Below are 13,987 nucleotides of genomic sequence, written 5' to 3'. Positions count from 1 at the left end.
AAATGAAACAAAGAAAGCACTGTGTCTCTATGGACTTCAATTCCTTCTTAAACATATTTTTTTAAAGTCTCACAGTAACCTTTAGGACATTATTATAAATCCAAATTTAAGATGAAACAACTAAAACTCAGAGAGATAAAAAAAACATGCCCAAAGTTATACCTGGGGTAAATAGTAAAGCTAGAATTTGAATCGATATTTGTTACAACATCATGTTTGTACTCCTGTTTATCATCTCCCAAGGAAGAAATTATGTGGGTATAAAGATCACCAACAGCCAAGCCCTATGCCCGAACCCCAAGTACCAGAATGTACCATCCCTATGGTTGGTCTGTTGCCTGCCTCCCACTTAGAGAACAATATGGGCACTTCAGCAATAACAGACTTTGGATGAGAACTGCAAGTTATGATTGATAATGCCTCTCATGTCTCTGTGGGGCAATGCATTGCTTGTTCAGACCTCAGCAAGTTCTTAGGAAACCTGGTTTGTTCACTGAAGGATGCTTGCATATTGCTGTTGCTCACATTTCCTTGTCAGGGTTTATGAGAATTTTCAGCACAACAAAGGCCAGAGTTCCTGTCCACACAGTAGATTACAATCTATCAGTGTGAGAAGGACAATGCAGCTGGTGTGGCACAAACTCAGTACTTGTTCATAAACACTTTGTTGGCCTTCGAGCACTTGTTACCGACAGCAGGGCATGTTTATACAGCTCCTTCCAAAAATAAAATTGAAGGGAAAAAAATCAGTAAATTCATAATGTCACACTTTCCCAAACTCAAAAACATTGTGATATTTTTGTTTTTGATTTGGAAATATTTCCCAATGAGAAATAAGGTCCTAGTCACAAGAGAAAAGAAGCGATTTTAAATGCAATAAAACCCATGAACCCCAGAAAAGAATTGGGTTTATTTAATTCTAAATTTCTTTACTCCGTAACGTTCAGGTGCCTGAGTTGTAAACACGCATGAGGCTACCCAACATTTAAATCTTAGTGCTCCTAATATTGATCTGAAAAAGTGTAATTGACTTGTTTATGTGTACATGATTAAGAAAGGATGCCATTGATTCAAATCAATCGAACTCATTAGCCCTGTTGACTCATTGGTCAATAAACGGACATTCTCTTCTGATGTTTCACTCAATCCTAGACAGAAATAGAGTTCAGTGTTAGAAAAAAAAATCAATAATTTCCAATGTCACAGAACCAAACCCCACAAATCAACTTTCTGTTTTAAACTCCACTCATTCTTATTTTATTTTTCATGATACAAAAAATAAATTTGCATCATAATTTTTTAAATACAGAATTAAGGAAAAATAACACAAAATTATTTGACAATACTCAATTCTACTGCCTACATCTAGTTTACTGTGGATCTTTTCAAACTGCTTTCTGTGTATTATATACATGCTTTGCATTTTGAATATATTCATCTATGTGAGATGACAATCTATAACTTGCTTTCATATTTTTGTCAATTTATGTCAGAAAAATTAATTTATTTTAAATGGTTCTATGGTAATCCATATTGGAGGTATAGTCTAGTTTATTTTGCTGCCCCCCTAGTAATTAATGGACATTTACTTTGTGTCTAATTTTTGATGCCACTAATAGTACCATAGTAAAAATCTTTGTGATATTCTGCATCAGATATTCAAGATAATCTGTTTAAATTTAGCTATAGGAGGTATATATCATTAATTCAAACTGGAGGTCAGGGAAGAGTGATTATATGCAATAGTTACAGCTAACTTTTGCTGAGTACTAACTAGTTTTTGTTTTAAGTTCCTTACGTGCATTAACTAATTGGTTTTTAAGTAGCCTTATAAGGTAGCTACTGTTATTAGTATTTTATAGATGGGGAAATGAGGTTAATTACCTTTGCTAAATAAGTCATAAAACTAGTAAAGGGAAAAATGGAGATTTGAACCCATACAAAGCTCCGGTAACTACACTTCTAACCGTTACGCTGCATTGGCTTTCAGGGTGCGTATATAAGGAATTAGTAAAGTAGTTTGACACTTTTTTGGGGACCTTTAGTGTCTGCAGTTGTTTTTGGATGAGGAGAGGGTCTGTGGGATCCCCGTGGTGACATCTGAAGTGCACAAGGAGTGTAAATCAGAAAGGAACACGAAGGCTCCGTCAACCCAGATGAACAAGATTTATAAAGTGGCTAAGGAAATAAAAATTTTAAAAATATTCAGATGAATTCCAGTGACACAGTTTTATTCCTGACATGTGTGTCCCTGGAAGGTACTTTACCAATCTCACATTCTAAGGATGTGGAGAAACTGGAGTGCATCCAGGAGAAAGGAAAAATGGATTAAGTGATAGAAAGTAAGTCCTAAGAATAAAAGCCAAAGAAACCGGGGTTGTTCATTCACTCGGTGACTGTTTATTGAGTATTAACCGCATACATGGCCCTGTTCCAGATGCTGTGTCAGAAACGAAGATGAAACGCTTTAAACACAGTCTCTCTAACAATTTGCTTGTTGTACAGCCACAAAGAGGAGACCTGAGAGTAAATGTTTGCAGTCTGCGATAGATGTCACATAAACAAGACGAATGAATGATATGAAACATTTATGGAACACCTACTTGTGGTAGACACCATCCACAGAGTCATCTCATTTAATTCCCACAAGGAGCCATTTTCACAGCTAAGGAAACAGATGCTCTGAGTTATTAAACAGTGTGCGAAGACACATGGCTAGTCACTTCGATTCAAACTTACGTCTGCCTCACTCCAAAGCTCAAGTGCTTCCTCATCCCACTCCCACCCCCAACATTATTTAAAAAGAGAAGATAAATAGAAAACAATTACTCTTTTTCAAGTAAATGAAAATTCTTATGAGATCCATAGAAGAGACAGTGAAGCCAGAGAGAGTCAAGAGGAATGTACGGAAGAACGTTGCGTGAGAGGAAAAACATTCTATAAAGGGAATTCTCTTCCTAAGAGAGTGTGTGTGGCTAGTGATGATATTTAGAGGGTCTACTCCAGAGGATTTTCAGTGCTTTTTAAAATATTGAAATATGCCCAAACTGTTTGATACATATAGCTCTTGTCCTGGGTTTCCCTGACTATCTCTCAGTACCCCCAACAACCTTGACCTCCATGCCTGGCTCAGTCCCAGCTCCTTCACCATTATCCAGCAATAAACGACGGTTGCATCAGGAACAACACGGGCCCTCCAAAACCCTACTTCAGAGCAACTGCGCAGCCCACTCTGACTGTTGTCCGTGCCATGTCAGTTGCTGTCATTTTGAAGACTATTCCTGGACATAACTATCTGACACTCAGGCAGAGAACTATGTTATGTTCTTTCTTCTGGTCCCTTTCACCTCCATAAATATTATCTTATGTTACTCAGCAGGGGATTTGTACCTATGAATTTCCATTAAGAGCTGAATTGAAGCAGGAGAATAGGGAAGTTTTTGTTTTTTTTTTTTTTCTTAACACAGGTTTTTGTATCATTATTTTGTTCTTTCCATTCCTATTAGCATGCCTGAAGAATAGTCAGTATAAGGACCATAATCTTAGGAATCCTAAACTTTACCATAATAGAGTCATATGTAAGAGTGATCTATGTAGCCTGAACGAATCCTCTATTAAATCTGGAGCTATTACAATTATTATAATTTGAATTGTATGATAAACACTCAAACCAATACACAAAGGCAATAGAAATAACACCACAAAACATGGAAGAGCAACTTAACACACACAGTAAGTAGCAAATACCATATAATTAAGTTGACCCAATTTTATTTCTTTTAATTCAGTAATAAGGGAAAAGGGAAAAGCATCACTGACCTCTGGACTTCTCAATAAATATTCAACTAATGATGAATTTCCTCATTAGATTATGTCCTACACACTTGAATATGAGGAAGTAAAGAAAAGATTAGTCTAAGTAGGCGGCATGACCAGAAGCAGTCAGTATAATCCCATCGGGGTTAATTTGTTCATCTGTCTTTCCTCTAAGGCCAAGAATCTCTTTTGTAACTCATAAAAGATAAATATTCCCAGAGAGAGAGGAGAAAGTCAAGTTGGCGCAATGGAGCAAACATTTTAGCCATCCTACAAATAGGACTTCTGGAGCATTCAAGAAAGCTTATTGCAATGTGTTTGTGTGTACATGAAAACATGTAGCACACAGGTTAGGATACAAGTATGTTTGCTGAGGTTAAAAATAAAAACAGTGGAAAAAAATGCATATTAACTGAGTTTGTAGGCAGCCTTGCTATCTTTCTCCTACAGGGGAATACAAATAGTTCCAAATTTCATGTGCATGCCTGACACTATTTATGTACAACAATTTTCAGTTTTTAATACTTTTGAATTGTTCTCACAATATCATTTAGAGTGGGTCATTTAATGTTACCTCTTGCTCATTAATTTCCATCTCTATCTGATCAAGGAATGAAATAAAGAAACTAAATTACTTTATCAAAACAAAGACCTCAGTGCATAAAACTGAAGAATATGAAAGCCTGCTCTGTTTTCTCCAGGACGTGACGTACTTCCCCTCTCTCACACAGCATGGGACTTTGTACTTCCCACTTCTGGTTCTCTTTATTTCTACCCAGCAAATCAAAAGCTATCATTTTGCAGTGACTGGTGACTTCTGCTTCTGCAAGCTGTTCAGTGGCCCCACCAGTATTAGAGCTGTCTCCTAATTGCCCCAACACGTTCACACTCACATAGACACAGAACCCTTTGACTCTTCCTTGCAGCCTAACTTCCTGCTGACAGAGTCTGGCAAACAATTGTTTTAAAAGAATGTGGGATTAACAACTTCCATTCGTTGTAGTTTTTGATTTGAACCTTGAATTCAAGTTATACATTAATTGGGTAACCTTGCTAAGATATAGAACCTATTTCTTTATTTGCAACAGTCTAAAATAACTGTTTTTGCAGAGTTAATGTGAGATTAAATAAGGTTATTTTAGGCATACAGGCTAGCATAAGGCAAGGTATAAGGTAATATTCAATAATAGTACCTAGGCCTAATACTATTGCCCTAACAATAACAACAAAAAACAACTACAATAAAGATTGATATTCTATTGTCTATTTAACTTCTCAGCAAAACAAATGACAAACAAAAAATAAAAATCAGATGGGAATTTAAAAGCACACTGAATTTTATTTCTAAAGCAGAGGCAATACAGAATCATAGAAGATTTTAGCCAGAAGGTAACATAAGTATAAACTCTTCCAGTTTTGACATGAGGCAATTGAGGCTCTAGATAAAATGCACAGATGCCCTGATTTCTATAAGATTTTAGTTACCACACAATCAAAATGATATACTGTGTCTTGACCATCAAAGGAAGGATCTGTAAGAAATGTCACATCATGTGTAGATGTCCTTGACTACTTGTGAAATTTCTGTCATATTTTCTTATAGCCGCCCAACCCCTGCCAGTGTGTGTCCAAAGAAATCTAGTTCATTTTAGTCTTAGCTAGCACAAGTCATATCTCAATAAAGTAATCAAGATCTATTTAAGAAAATAATACAAATCTAAGATTTTAAAATTTAAATTTACTTTAAATTTGAAATTTGAAATTATTTATTGTTTTGCATGGCATGGGTAAGTTTTCTTCTCATTGAAAGGTCACCGTAGGTAAAAGCTAAAATCTCAAATCATTTCTAAACTTATTCAAAAATAACTCATTTAGTTATTAGCAGCAGGAAAAGTTGTATTTCTTTGGAGCACACATACGCACATACACACTTGTATGCACTCACACAACTCACAAACACTCTCTCACACGAACATGCACTTGCACATGTATGCACACATATGGTCTCACACACATGCACGCACGCACAGACACTTGTAATCCTCACACACACATATGTACTCAAACACACTCACATACATAAACACACAGAGTCACACACATTCATGCAGTCATTATATGTTGATTATCCAAGAACTAGAAAACTTAAACCAAATCTATAGCTCATATCTAGCATTAATACCACATGATATGGTATTCATTTTTTATATGAGTTGATATTACCCTTGCTTGCCCTTTTCTTTAAACTTGATTTTTTTGGCCTGCTTCCACCTAGTATTTGCTATTTTTCTTTCTTATTATGAACAATTTTGTAAGCTTCCCATGTTCTATGGAATAAGAATGAATGAATGAAGACCAATAGATAAAGCTTTAGCACACACAATCAATTAGACTGAACTTAACCCTTTGTATTCTGGAAGGATCACTAATCAGAAGTCACACATAGCATAGGCGAGCACTGCCTGTCTTTGCTAATATAAAGTTAGGGGTTTCTGATTTATGGCACTTCCCCATTCCATGTGCCAATCTGTTAGGAGAATCCTGTTCTTTGCTGAACAAACTGTCTTCAAAATTAATTATAACCTATAGAATTTAAGTTACTTGCAAAGGCACTACAATGAAACAGTTTGATTTAGGGAAAATGTTATGTTTGAAATGGAATGTGAAAATATTTCCCAATATATTTTTTAAGTATGTGTGGCCCACCTAGACCTTGGTAGCCCAGATTCAATTGCCTACCTCTCTCCATAGGGGTTGGGATTACACCCATCAAGCCTCATCATATGACACTGTCTCCCTGGAGCAGCCTAAAATGAAAGGACCCTCACCTATTTCTTACCACTGACGTTGCACCTGATAAGACCTGCCCAGGGAATTACTCTTCCTTTGCTAACAAGATAAATCAAGCCTCAGTTTCTGGGGGACCCGTGGCCTTGCAGAAGGACTGTGTTCATCCTCCTTCCCCACTACCAGTGTATGCCCATCTGCCTTAAAATGGGGGACAGGGGAGCTCCACTCCCTCTGTTCTCCCCGTACTCTTCTTTCTTCTTCCCTGTGTCAAAGCAGAAAGGAAAGCAGCATCGATTCTTTCTTCTGGTTTATTCTTACCCAGGGAAGTCTGTTTTCTCAGTATAGAGACCCACTCACATAGAATAAAGAAAACCTGATTTATTGACTTTTGAAATCTGAAAAAAGAAAAAAATGTTTGATCCAACTGACACATCCACTAACTAGCTGAACAACCCACAGCAAATTACTAGGACATTGTAGATTGTCATTTCCAAGATTAGTGATCTTTTAGTTAAGCTCTCTTAAGTCCCTTCCAGGTCTATTTAAGAATCTGTAATTCTATCCCCGTATCCTGCTACTAATCCAGGCCTTTAGCTTGTAGTTGAAGACAAAAATAATTTCTGTAGAGAGTGTGCCATATGCAACCTTCCTCTCAGGAAGAACAAGGGTTCTTCCCATCTGAAGTTAAATGTCATTTGCTAATGTCTCAATATATATTCGCTGTCAAAAATACAGCAGGAGGGATTTAAAATAAACTTTAGGAATTGGCTTCCTAACTCTGCTTGTTTCCCAAGGAGAGTTTGGGCTCTTTGAGATTTGTCTACTATCTTTTAGGAGATGGCTTGAACACAGGTCTACACAGAATCCAAAGAAATGAATAAATAGTCTCTAGGGAGTTCTTCCATCTGTGACTTATTTTTCTCTAATTTTGCTTCTTTACTTTTCCTTATCACTAAAAAAAAAAAATTGCTACTGTTTCATTTCACTGTAATTGCTATAAAGGAAGAATGCAAACACATGACATGCTGTGAGACACTGTCCTCTGAGTCCCTTTGATAGCTGTTTTAAATCTTTTGCTCTTCAGAAGAGGAATTCAAGATGCGCCTCTTATTGGATGGATGCCCAAAGTAAAAGACAACATAGATGATTCCTTACAAGAGAATGAGGAAGCATACCTATTAATGAACACACAGGTAGCATAGACTGAGCCTTAGGCATGTCAGAAATGGGAAGAGAGCTCCGGGGCTGGGAAGCGGCTCCAATTCTTGTAACTGAAAGGAGCTTGGAGAGCAGACACATCCTCTATTCAAGGATCAGCTTAAGAGCCGCCTCATTCTTCTACTCCCTGCCCCTTCATTTCCTTATTCTTATGTAAGACAAAGCTTACATCTAAAGAAGTGATTTAAAACTCAAAAAGAAACATGAAAACGTATGGATTACCAAGGCACATTTGCTCAGTAGCTAGTGATTTTTTTCTCCCATCTTTTCACACATATTAAAACAAGTTCCACATTTCCAAAATGCGACAGCAACCTTTGAAGCATCGGAATGCCATTGCCTGTTCAAGAGTATGCCGTCTCAGGCCAGCACATAGTCGGCCGTCTTCTGTTCAGTTTGATGAACTAGCCAACAGGGTGGAACTTACCGGGACAAAAATGTAGGAACACATGTGTCTCTCTTTATGGTATATGCACTCCCATGAAAAAAGTTGTACTTAATTTTTTTTGTGTGTGTGAACTGAATAATAAGCAGAGAATCCGTGTATTTAAGTTCTTTCTTTTTTCACTTTATATACTCTATTAGTCATCTCATGTTGCATAAGAAATCATCACAAACTTAGCAACTTAAAACAACATGCCTTTATTATTTCACTGTTTCTGTGGGTCAGGTGTTTATACATAGTTTAGCTGGGTCCTCTGCTTCGGGATCTCAAAAGGCTCCAGTGAAAGTGCTGGCTGGGACTGCAGTTTAAACCCAAGGCTGAACTGGGGAGGGATCTGCTTCCATGCACCTGTGGGTTGTTGGAAGAACTCGGTTCCATGTGGAGGGTAAACTGAAGGCCTCGGTTTTTATTGGCCAGAGGCTGCTCTTGTTGCCTTGTCACGTGAGCCTCTCTGTAGGGCAGCTTACAACATAGCAGCTTGCTTTATCAAAGCTACTAATGTATGTAGTCTTTCAGAAAGGCAAGTTATCAATTATCTTACGTACTGGACCGTGGGAAGTGATATCCCATCACCTTTTGTTAGAAGCAAATCACAGGTTCCACCCACATTCAAAGGGATGGATGAGAGGAATATGTAGGAGCCACTTTAGGAACTGTCCACAACAAATACATTAATTATTTTTGTTTCTGCAGATTGACCAAAGATGTCCTCAATGAGAGGTATTAAAATGTGAAAATTGTAAGAGAAGGTCCAAGATGAACTATGAATTTTTATTTCTCTTGTATTTGATAAAAATCTGCACTATTTTCCATTTTTAAGAATTAAAAATAAAGGATTTTTTTTTACACTGTTGAAGTCACCCAGGGATAACGCTAATTTGTCCTCCGTAGTTCTCTCATCACACCATGGTACATCCTTCTATCTTAGCATGAGCACGCTGATCGTTAGATATCAGCTGGCACGCCTGCCTCCCTCACTATATTCTGAGATTTTTGTGGTAAGAGACTTTGGTTTGAGCATTGTAACCCTGCCTGGCAAAGAAAACAAACTCCCAAAAATATGTTTGCTGAATGTGTAAATCAATGAACAAATAAATGAATTTAACTTCCTACGTGCCTTTTCCTCTTTGATCCAACCTTCACAATAACCTAGTATGATGTAAATAGTAATTTATTTACATATTTAACATATATTCATCATATACATTCATATATATTTTTTCCAAATATTGTATACTTAAACCCTAGAGTTTATAGAGGTTTCTCATAGCCAGATCTTAAAAACTAGTGCTTTTGATTTAAATGCCTTATTTTTTTCTCCTAGAGTTACCACCTGATTTTTTGACCTTGTCTTTGAACTGCTGGCCAACTGACATTGATCCCAAGGACCATGTATGTCAAACCACATGTTCCTCTCTAAAGTGTGTTATGAAAAAATTAGGGAAGGACATCTGGTCACAGAGTTCTTTGATGGAGATTATGGGTGGCAAGGCTGGAAGCATTTGTGTTTTTCGTAGTTAGGATCCAGAATGTTCTGAAATGAACTAAAAATAAATTTATTTTAGAAGTGCTTTTGCTAGGGTAAGGAATGCTGATTTTTTAAAAGAACTTGGGAGAGAATGTTTTGGTGAACTTGTATACTGTACCATAAATATTTTTGCTAAAATTATAGAATTGTCTGTTTCCTTTCAAATTGCATCAGGACCCAGACAAGACCGATGAGTTTTTAATGTGGAAATTTCATGCACACATTTCAGCCTCTTCCTTTTCTTCTTCAACTTTGCCAACTCTCATTTTATGTTTAGTAAAGATTGATTTATTGGTGCCTTTTTGGCCTACCTGATGTGTTATGCAACACTTTACCAAATTCAGGGACATAGTCATCCATTTGCAAACTTGCTTTGTTGTAGCCCAAAAGAGCTTTAGATTCAGGCTGATTTATTTACTGTGCTGAAAGATTTGTGCATAGCCTAAAGCCTGATCCTTGTCTTCCATTTCTTCTTTGAAACTACAAAAAAAAAAAAAAAATTAATGAGACATAGCACAACTCGTTCTATTCCTTGGGGTGCAGAATAAACAGACTCTGATGTGCTGCTGTTTGGAAACTGCAAAATGATAGCAATTGCTACTTTGGATGGCCTGACAGGGGAAGCTCTTGAAGCTTGATTGTTTTCTTTTTTTTCCCCTGCAAAATGTCAGTAGGGCAGAAAAGACAACCCAGCAGGACAATCTGCGCAAGTAAATATGTTCCTCTTTGGTAGCTCTAAATAGCAGAGGAAGGTATGGGGGGCCACTGGTGCGTCTCAGCAGAAGGCACTGTGACCAGGCACACTACGTGTGGGTTCCACACCCTGCTTTGCCTTCTGTGGAAGGACTTCAAATGTGTTTTCCATTCCAATAAATGCAGTGGCTGTGAATGCTTGCTGGGTCAGCATCCCGATGATATATCTAGCATCTTCTCTCTGAGCATTGCCAGGAAAAGTCTCCAGGTCCAAACAGCAGAATGAGTTTGTTCCAAGTTCTCATCCAACATAATTTCTACTTGCTCTCTAAGTAATTAACCCTGAAAGGAGCATCTCCTATGCACTTGAGTTTCTTGAGATGACTGTTCAGCTGCACATGTGTTTGCTTGGCATCATCACAACCTGAGCTGTACTTATAATTCAGTGTTTTATCTCATGTTCAATAACACATATTGTGTGAGTCAAGAACCTCCTAGTGTTGGTGAAAAAGAAATGTAAAGTTATGAACCCACGCAAATGAGTAAGACATCCTCAAGGAGTGTTACGGGCTGAATCGTATCCACCCAAAATTTCTATGTTGAAGTCCTGACTCTCAGTACCTCAGAAGGTGACAATTTTTGGAGATAAGGGCTTGATAAAGGTCATTAAAGTTAAATGAGGTCACTGGGGGGGGCCTTACTCCTTTGTGACTGGTATCCTTATTAGAAGAAGAGATGAGGACAAAGAAAACACAAAGGGATGACTGTGTGAGGACACAGGGAAAGGTGGTCATCTGCTAGCCAAGGAGAGAGGCCTCAGAAGAAACTAACCCTCCTGACACCTTGATCTCAGATGTCCAGCCTCCAGAATTGTGAGAATACGTAAACCACACGGTCTGTAGCAATGTGTTATTGCAGCCCTAGCACACTAATACAGGAAGTTAGCCTTCTATTGAAATTGGCCTCTCCAGGCAAAATCACTTTTTCTATGTGGAATTCAAGTTAGGTCTCAATGTAGCATGTGGCTTTATTTTTCCTATAGCTGTCCTCTATTTGTTCAAGTGACTTGACACGTTAACCCACACGATTTCCCTTGACTTTCTGCTGTCTGTCCTGGCATCAGGGAGACTGTGTACCGCATCCTCCATGAGTATGAATGAGAAAGCATTCACAAAAGGTCTACAAGATGATATGCTTTGGAGAGATTATATTGCTGAAAGTAAGACCAATCCAAGGGTCAAAGGACCATTGTTTCCATTTGTTAGCCAAAGAGACAAAGATGCAAAGTATTTAAGGGATTTGTTAATTAAATATAGTCATGCTCACTTAATGATGAGGTTGCATTCTGAGAAATGTGTCATTAGGTGCTTTTGTCGCTGTGCAAATATCACAGGGTATACTTATACAAAACTCGATAACCTATCCTACTACACACCTAGGCTGTATGGTCTAGCCTATTACTCCTGGGCTACAAACCTGTACAGCATGTTACTGACTGGATGCTGAAGGCAATTATAGCACAGTGGTAAGTGTTTGTGTATCTAAATATATCTAACCATAGAAAAAATTCAGTAAAAATATAGTATTATAATCTCATGGAACCACAATAGTGCAAGTGATTCGTCAACTGAAATATCGTTTTGTGGCACATGACTGTGTTTGGACCGCAGACTCAGGCCTATACATTTCCTACCTTTCCATGAACTCTGTACATTCAATGCATGAAAAGCACCTATCATGGGCCTGTCATACAGTAAATGGTCAGTAATGTTAGATGATATTAATATTGTTATTATAGTAAAAATCTCAATAAGCAAGATATTAGTGTGGCATTGGCCAGTTTTAGTTCATTTATTACTTAGTGAGTGGTCTTATCTGAAATAATTCTTTTGTTAGATAGTCTTGATTAAAAAAATTAGAAAAATGCTTTAGTTTACTTTATTAAAGAGTACAACATGTGTGCATAATTTGATTTTATTACATTGATTAGTTATGATATTATATTTCCACTTTTGAATCTACATAGCAGGTTAGATCATTATGGAAAAGTGTGAGGGGGTTTGAACCTATTGCGAGCTGGTGTTGCATCTGAAATAAGCCGTTCCATTTAAGAAAATTAGCAAATATTGTGCAGGAAATTTGTAGTTAATGAAATTTGAGGAGATTCATTTTTTTTATTTTATAGGCATGTATTAAGGACTTATTATATGCCTGGCCCTATAATAGCTACTAGAAAACTGCATAAAAATAATATTTGAGGAAGGTGAATGTGAAGCAGTGAGAAATGTACGTGGGTGGAAGACATAAGCAGAAATCATTATAAAGTCTCCTGTGACATAAGTGTGGTCATAATAATAGCTAACATTTTACTGATTATCCATCAAGTGCCAGAAACTTCACATTGTTAATATTGTGAAAAGGTATCCAGAATTTTGATATATGGCAAAAAGATTACAAGGTCATGCAAGAGCATTATTTAACAGCTTGCTTAAGGGTTATCTGATTTTCTATAGAATATACATGTGTTTGACATAGTCTTTGCTATGGCTTATGTTCTAAATTCTGTAATGTCAAATGTTAACTTGTAAAACATTGATAAGATGCAAAGACTTTTGTTCTGCAGACAAGAGACCTCAAATTCCACAGTCTTCTTCCCTTTTTACATTAACTGATTCTGTATCTAATTTTACAACCTTACTTCAGCCTTTTTTCTCCACTAGTAATATATTCATCCCTGTCTGCTACTCTCCTGTGAACCAGCATATCATTCCACTGGTTCCCTCATTAGTGAGCTAATGAGAACTTTGACGCTGCTCACTATATATTTGGATGAAAGTCATGTTTTTTAACTTTTTGAAAATTATACTTGGTAAACATAACATTCTATGCAAAACTGACTCTACCAATAAGTATAATTTTCCCTTTCTCACAGGTTTGGAAAACTTAAAACAAATTGCTCAAAGTCACAAAATTTGTAGGTGACCTAATGGAATATTATAGTGGATGTCTTTTACTTTTCCTGCAGAAAGGCTATTATTCTCCCTCCTTCTAATAACACAACCTTGATTTTCCTATGGAGAGCTTCCTTTATCCAATTTCAATCCTTATGGTTAAGATGAGGTTAACCACATGCCGCACCTTACTCTCTAGCCACAAAGTGCTTTTCTGACCAAATTGCAATGTTCAAGTAGCTGTGCAAATGAAAATCAAGCTCAGTGCTCATCTCCATGCCAGTGTCTTCCAAATGCTTTAGAAGAAATCCAAAAGATAGAGCACATGTGTAGTTGGAAGCTCTATGAAAGAATACCAAAATCTAGGCCAAGAGTGCTGTCCCTTGATATTCTCAAAGCTACAGTTCTTATCAAGCAGTATGATACTGGATTGCAACAACTCTGCCCACACCTGCTCACATACACCCTTGTGAACAGCTCCTTTACTTTCTGATTTTCATTGCTCTTACCCTAGGAGGCTAAACCCCATTTAAAGGAACAGACAGT

The sequence above is a fragment of the Eulemur rufifrons genome, chromosome 9, assembly GCF_041146395.1.
Source record: "Eulemur rufifrons isolate Redbay chromosome 9, OSU_ERuf_1, whole genome shotgun sequence".
NCBI classification, from domain to species: Eukaryota; Metazoa; Chordata; class Mammalia; order Primates; family Lemuridae; genus Eulemur; species Eulemur rufifrons.
The sequence above is the reverse complement of the archived record's forward strand: the minus strand, read 5'-3'. Positions refer to the sequence as shown.